Source organism: Eubalaena glacialis, chromosome 17 (assembly GCF_028564815.1).
Source record: "Eubalaena glacialis isolate mEubGla1 chromosome 17, mEubGla1.1.hap2.+ XY, whole genome shotgun sequence".
NCBI lineage: Eukaryota > Metazoa > Chordata > Mammalia > Artiodactyla > Balaenidae > Eubalaena > Eubalaena glacialis.
The window spans coordinates 65631979-65639365 of record NC_083732.1 but is presented as its reverse complement, the minus strand read 5'-3'; the positions used below and the strand labels follow the sequence as shown (position 1 = coordinate 65639365).

The following is a 7387-nucleotide window of genomic DNA, read 5'->3' as shown; positions in this document are numbered from 1 at the left end:
ACTTGTTATTTCCCAAATCCTCACATAAGCCTTGCTGTATCATATTTTCATGTACAATTACCCCTGCAAGAAATACCCTTCACCCACTGTCATTCTCTAAAGCTTCTATTCATCCTTAAAAACTCAGCTTAGATTCTCTTCCTCTGAGTAAGTTTTCACTATCCTTTCCTCTTCCACCCAGGCAGCTAAGTAAAACTCTTCTGGGTTCTAATGACACTCTCTGGGGATAACTCTTAACAGCCCTCAGCTTATCAGTGATTCAGAAGGCTTTTGTGCAAGTTTGTTTCACCCTGAGTGCTGATGCTTTTCTTTCTTTCTCTTGTTCCCAGAATCTAACTCAGGGTTTAATTAGGTAATAGTTGCCTATTCAAAATAAACATGTGTTGAATACTTAATATATTCAGGTCCTCTGATCTGATGCTGGTTTGGGGAAATTAAAGGAGGTAAGTAGAGAAGCCATTCATCTGAGGTCATGGACATTTTATTATCTTTATTTACTAGTGGGTCTCAAATTTTACCCTGGTTTGAATCTCCTTGTTAAAACACAGATTGCTTGGCCTCCTCCCAGAGTTTCAGATGATGTAGGTCTAGCCTGGAGCCACAGAATTTGCATTTCTAACCAGCATCCAGTTGCTGTTTCTGCTGCTCAAGGACCACAATTTAAGAACTATTGCTCTATATCCACACAAAGACCAAGACGCTAAAAGAAAATATGTATATTTAATAAAAGCTTATCTAACTGGTCTTGTTTCATTTATAAAGACAACCTTAGTACAGAATATGATTGATTCTGTTCCTTTCTAAATCAAGAGAAATAAAAAGATATTTTATTTTACATATTTATATAGATTTTATTTTATTCAATAATGAAGATCAATATTCTGAGTTTTCCATCATAATCATATATTTCCCTCCCCCTTCCCCCTCCCTCCCCCTTCCATTACTTTCCCATATGTTTACCAGATGCATTTTTAAAAAAAAAGTTGACAATGTTAGTTTTCTTTTAAAATAGTGGAACTTAACTCTTTTGCTGGGAGGGAGAGATGATCATAACCCTGCATCTTCCCATGAAAGCAATTAACCCATTCTCCAGAAAATTGTATATACAGAATTGAGAGTACAGAAATAAAACATAGAGCTATGGCCAATTGTTTTTTGACAAGGATGCCAAGTCCACTCAATGGGAAAAGAATAATCTCTTCCGCAAATGGTGCTGGGACAATTGGAATTCTACGTGCAAAAGAATTTCATTGGACACCTACTTTATTTCATATACAAAAATGGACTAAAAATGGATCAACAATATAAGTGCTAAAAACTGTAAAATCTTAGAAGAAAACATAGGGGTAAATCTTCATGACCTTGGGATTGGCAATGGATTCTTAAATATGACACCAAAAGCACAGCAGCAACCACAAAAAAATAAGTTGAACTTTATCAAAATTTAAACATTTTGTGTATTAAAGGACATTATCAAGGAGTTGAAAAGACAGCCTAAAGAATGGGAGAAAATATTTGCAAATCCTAGATCTGATAAACATTTAAAATTCAATATATTTAAAGAACTCTTAAAACTCAACAAAAAGACAAACGATGGGCAAAGGACTTGAACAGACATTTCTCCAAAGACAGACAAATGGCCTACAAGAACATGAAAAGACATTCAACATCGTTAGTCACTAGAGAAATGAAAATCAGAACCACAATAAGGTATCATTTCACATGTACTAAGATGGATATAAGAAAATAAAATTTAAAAATGAAAATAACGAGTGTTAATGAGGATGTGGAGAAACTGGAATTTTGGTACATTATTGGTGGAAATGTAAAATGATGGAAAGGTAAAATGGGAAAAAAGTTAGGTTGTTCCTCAAAAAACTAAAAATAGAGTTGCCATATGACCTAGCCATTCTACTCCTAGGAATAGTCAGCAGTGCAGCCTAGGAAAATGGCCGGGAAGAAGCTGCAGAGGTTCCTGAGTGACCAGGGTGACAAAGAGTGTAGCCTGACCACAGAGATCCTGGATGTTTTGTCCCTTAGTTTTCATACCAGATTGAGGTGGTTTGGTATATGCTTTGTATGCAGCATTTTCTATTCTATCCTTGGAACTGGATTGCTATGGCTTCCTGGTGGCATAAAACTTTTTGCAGTGTTTTAGAGCCTGGGAAATAATCCTGCATGAGTCAGTATGAGTTTTTTAATGGGCTCTGTGAAGCAAATGAAGAAAATATTTGAAACAAGATTGCCTGCAACAATTATTAATTATTCTTTCTTGTTTGTTTCATATTTACACTGTATGCTTATTTTTGGTGACATAAGAAGGGAATGAACATGTTGCAATTCTTGTGAAGAGCCTAATATAGTCTATCATGCATCTTATAGGCAAAAGATGCAGTCATAAAATGCTATTTTTCTCTTCTAAGTTGAAAATCAGAAACTCTTTGAAAAGACTGTTTGAAAGTTGATGCTGTGGTTTTGGTAAAGTATGATTTTCTTGATACAATAACCACTCCAAAAAAAATGCAATAATTTAAGACCATTTGTACTCTGGTACAAACTACATGGTTGATTAAACTGTTAAATGCTTGTAAATTTAAAAAATTTTTTTATACAGCAGGATCTTATTAGTCATCAATTTTATACACATCAGTGTATACATGTCAATCCCAATTGCCCAATTCATTACACCCCCCCGCACCCCCCCCGCCACTTTTCCCCCTTGGGGTCCATACATTTGTTCTCTACATCTGTATCTCAATTTCTGCCCTGCAAACCTGTTCAGCAGTAGCATTTTTCTAGGTTCCACATATATGCGTTAATATACGATATTTGTTTTTCTCTCTGACTTACCTCACTCTGTAATGACAGTCTCTAGATCCATCCACGTCTCAACAAATGACCCCATTTCGTTCCTTTTTATTGCTAAGTAATATTCCATTGTATATATATACCACATCTTCTTTATCCATTTGCCTGTCGATGGGCATTTAGGTTGCTTCCATGACCTGGCTATTGTAAATAGTGCTGCAATGAACATTGGGGTGCATGTGTCTTTTTCAATTATGGTTTTCTCTGGGTATATGCCCAGTAGTGGGATTGCTGGATCATATGGTAATTCTATTTTTAGTTTTTTAAGGAACCTCCATACTGTTCTCCATAGTGGCATATCGATGTACATTCCCACCAACAGTGCAAGAGGGTTCCCTTTTCTCCACACCCTCTCCAGCATTTGTTATTTGTAGATTTTCTGATGATGCCCATTCTAACTGGTGTGAGGTGATACCTCATTGTAGTTTTGATTTGCATTTCTCTAATGATTAATGATGTTGAGCATTCTTTCATGTGTTTGTGGGCAATCTGTATGTCTTCTTTGGAGAAATGTCTGTTTAGGTCTTCTGCCCATTTTTGGATTGGGTTGTTTGTTTTTTTTAATATTGAGCTGCATGAGCTGTTTATATATTTTGGAGACTAATCCTTTGTCCATTGATTAGTTTGCAAATATTTTCTACCATTTTGAGGGTTGTCTTTTCGTATTTTTTATGGTTTCCTTTGCTGCTCAAAAGCTTTTAAGTTTCATTAGGTCCCATTTGTTAATTTTTGTTTTTATTTCCATTACTCTAGGAGGTGGATCATAAAAGATCTTGCTGTGATTTATGTCAAAGAGTGTTCTTCTTGTGTTTCCTCTAAAAGTTTTATAGTGTCCGGTCTTACATTTAGGTCTCTAATCCATTTGAGTTTATTTTTGTGTATGGTGTTAGGGAGGGTTCTAATTTCATTCTTTTACATGTAGCTGTCCAGTTTTCCCAACACCACTTATTGAAGAGACTGTCTTTTCTCCATTGTATATCCTTGCCTCCTTTGTCATAGATTAGATGACAATAGGTGCGTGGGTTTATCTCTGGGCTTTCTATCCTGTTCCATTGATCTATATTTCTGTTTTTGTGCCAGTACCATATTATTTTGATTACTGTAGCTTTGTAGTATAGTCTGAAGTCAGGGAGTCTGATTCCTCCAGCTCCGTTTTTTTCCCTCAAGACTGCTTGGGCTATTTGGGGTCTTTTGTGTCTCTATACAAATTTTAAGATTTTTTCTTCTAGTTCTGTAAAAAATGCCATTGGTAATTTGATAGGGATTGCATTGAATCTGTAGATTCCTTTGGGTAATATAGTCATTTTCACAATATTGATCCTTCCAATCCAAGAACATGGTATATCTCTCCATCTGTTTGTATCATCTTTAATTTCTTTCAGCAGTGTCTTATAGTTTTCTGCATACAGGTCTTTTGTCTCCTTAGGTAGGTTTATTCCTAGGTATTTTATTCTTTTTGTTGCAATGGTAAATGGGAGTGTTTCCTTAATTTCCCTTTCAGATTTTTCATCATTATTGTATAGGAATGCAAGAGATTTCTGTGCATTAATTTTGTATCCTGCAACTTTACCAAATTCATTGATTAGCTCTAGTCATTTTCTGGTGGCATCTTTAGGATTCTCTATGTATAGTATCATGTCATCTGCAAACAGTGACAGTTTTACTTCTTCTTTTCCAATTTGTATTCCTTTTACTTCTTTTTCTTCTCTGATTGCCGTGGCTAGCACTTCCAAAACTGTGTTGAATAATAGTGGTGAGAGTGGACATCCTTATCTTGTTCCTGATCTTAGAGGAAATGCTTTCAGTTTTTCACCGTTGAGAATGATGTTTGCTGTGGGTTTGTTGTATATGGCCTTTATTATGTTGAGGTAGGTTCCCTTTATGTCCACATTCTGGAGAGTTTTTTATCATAAATCAGTGTTGAATTTTGTCAAAAGCTTTTTCTGTATCTAGTGAGATGATCATATGGTTTTTATTCTTGAATTTGTTAATATGGTGTATCACATTGATTGATTTGCATATATTGAAGAATCCTTGCATCCCTGAGATAAATCCCACTTGATCATGGTGTATGATCCTTTTAATGTGTTGTTGGATTCTGTTTGCTACTATTTGGTTGAGGATTTTTGCATCTATATTCATCAGTGATATTGGTCTGTAATTTTCTTTTTTTGTAGTATCTTTGTCTGGTTTTGGTATCAGGTGATGGTGGCCTCATAGAATGAGTTTGGGAGTGTTCCTTCATCTGCAATTTTTTGGAAGAGTTTGAGAAGGATGGGTGTTAGCACTTCTCTAAATGTTCGATAGAATTCACCTGTGAAACCATCTGGTCCTGGACTTTTGTTTGTTGGAAGATTTTTAATCACAGTTTCAATTTCATTACTTGTGATTGGTCTGTTCATATTTTGTATTTCTTCCTGGTTCAGTCTTGGAAGGTTATACGTCTCTAAGAATTTGTCCATTTCTTCCAGGTTGTCCATTTTATTGGCATAGAGTTGCTTGTAGTAGTCTCTTAGGATGCTTTGTATTTCTGCGGTGTCTGTTGTAACTTCTCCTTTTTCATTTCTAATTTTATTGATTTGAGTCCTCTCCCTCTTTTTCTTGATGACTCTGGCTAATGGTTTATCAATTTTGTTTATCTTCTCAAAGAACCAGATTTTAGTTTTATTGATCTTTGCTATTGTTTTCTTTGTTTGTATTTCATTTATTTCTGCTCTGATCTTTATGATTTCTTTCCTTCTGCTAATTTTGGGTTTTGTTTGTTCTTCTTTCTCTAGTTCCTTTAGGTGTAAGGTTAGATTGTTTGAGATTTTTCTTGTTTCTTGAGGTAGGCTTGTATAGCTATAAACTTCCCTCTTAGAACTGCTTTTGCTGCATCCCATAGGTTTTGGATCATCGTGTTTTCATTGTCATTTGTTTCTATGTATTTTTTGATTTCCTCTTTGATTTCTTCAGTGAGCTCTTGTTTTTTAGTAACGTATTGTTTAGCCTCCATGTGCTTGTGTTTTTTACGTTTTTTTCCCTGTAATTCATTTCTAATCTCATAGCGTAGTGGTCAAAAAAGATGCTTGATATGATTTCAATTTTCTTAAATTTACCGAGGCTTGATTTGTGACCCAAGATGTGATCTATCCCGTGGATGTTCCATGCACAGTTGAGAAGAAAGTATAATCTGCTGTTTTTGGATGGAATGTCATATAAATATCAATTAAATCCACCTGGTCTATTGTGTCATTTAAAGCTTCTGTTTCCTTATTTATTTTCATTTTGGGTGATCTGCCCATTGGTGTAAGTGAGGTGTTAAAGACCCCCACTATTATTGTGTTACTGTCGATTTCCTCTTTTATAGCATTTATGTTGGGTGCATATATATTGATAATTGTTATATCTTCTTTTTGGATTGATCCCTTGATCATTATGTAGTGTCCTTCCTTGTCTCTTGTAACATTCTTTACTGTAAAGTCTATTTTACCTGATATGAGTATTGCTACTCCAGCTCTCTTTTGATTTCCATTTGCATGGAAAATCTTTTTCCATCCCCTCACTTTCAGTCTGTATGTGTCCCTAGGTCTGAAGTGGGTCTCTTGTAGACAGCATATAATATATATGGGTCTTGTTTTTGTATCCATTCATCCAGTCTATGTCTTTCATTTGGAGAATTTAATTCATTTACATTTAAGGTAATTAATGATATGTATGTTCCTATCACCATTTTCTTCTGTGTTTGTTTTGGGTTTGTTATTGTAGGTCTTTTCCTTCTATTGTGTTTCCTGCATAGAGAAGTTACTTTAGCATTTGTTGTAAAGCTGGTTTGGTGGTGCTGAATTCTCTTAGCTTTTGCTTGTCTGTAAAGGTTTTAATTTCTCTGTTGAATCTGAATGAGATGCTTGTTGGGTACAGTAATCTTGGTTGTAGGTTCTTTCCTTTCATCAATTTAAATACGTCCTTCCACTCCCTTCTGGCATGCAGAGTTTCTGCTGAAAGTTCAGCTGTTAACCTCATGGGGATTCCCTTGTATGTTATTTGTTGTTTTTCCCTTGCTGCTTTTAGTATTTTCCTTTGTATTTAATTTTTGATCGTTTGATTAATATGTATCTTAGCATGTTTCTCCTTGGATTTATCCTGTATGGGACTCTGTGTGCTTCCTGGACTTGCTTGACTATTTCCTTTCCCATATTAGGGAAGTTTCAAATATAATCTCTTCAAATATTTTCTCCATCCCTTTCTTTTTCTCTTCTTTTGTGACCCCTATAATTTGAATGTTGGTGCATTTAATGTTGTCCCAGTGGTCTCTAAGACTGTCCTCAATTCTTTTCATTCTATTTTCTTTATTCTGCTCTGCAGTAATTATCTCCACTCCACTATTTTATGTTCCAGGTCACTTATCCGTTCTTCTGCCTCAGTTATTCTCCTATTGATTCCTTCTAGAGAATTTTTAATTTCATTTATTGCGTTGTTCATCATTGTTTGTTTGCTCTTTAGTTCTTCTAGGTCCTTGTGAAATGTGTCTTGTATTTTC

The 7387-nt window shown here is 35.2% G+C and overlaps 1 pseudogene; it reads left to right on the top strand.

Moving 5' to 3' along the window:
- The first annotated feature begins 1948 nt into the window (after nt 1–1948).
- LOC133077051 (vesicle transport protein SFT2A-like) lies at nt 1949–2427 on the top strand (annotated as a pseudogene).
- Nucleotides 2428–7387: the final 4960 nt, after the last annotated feature.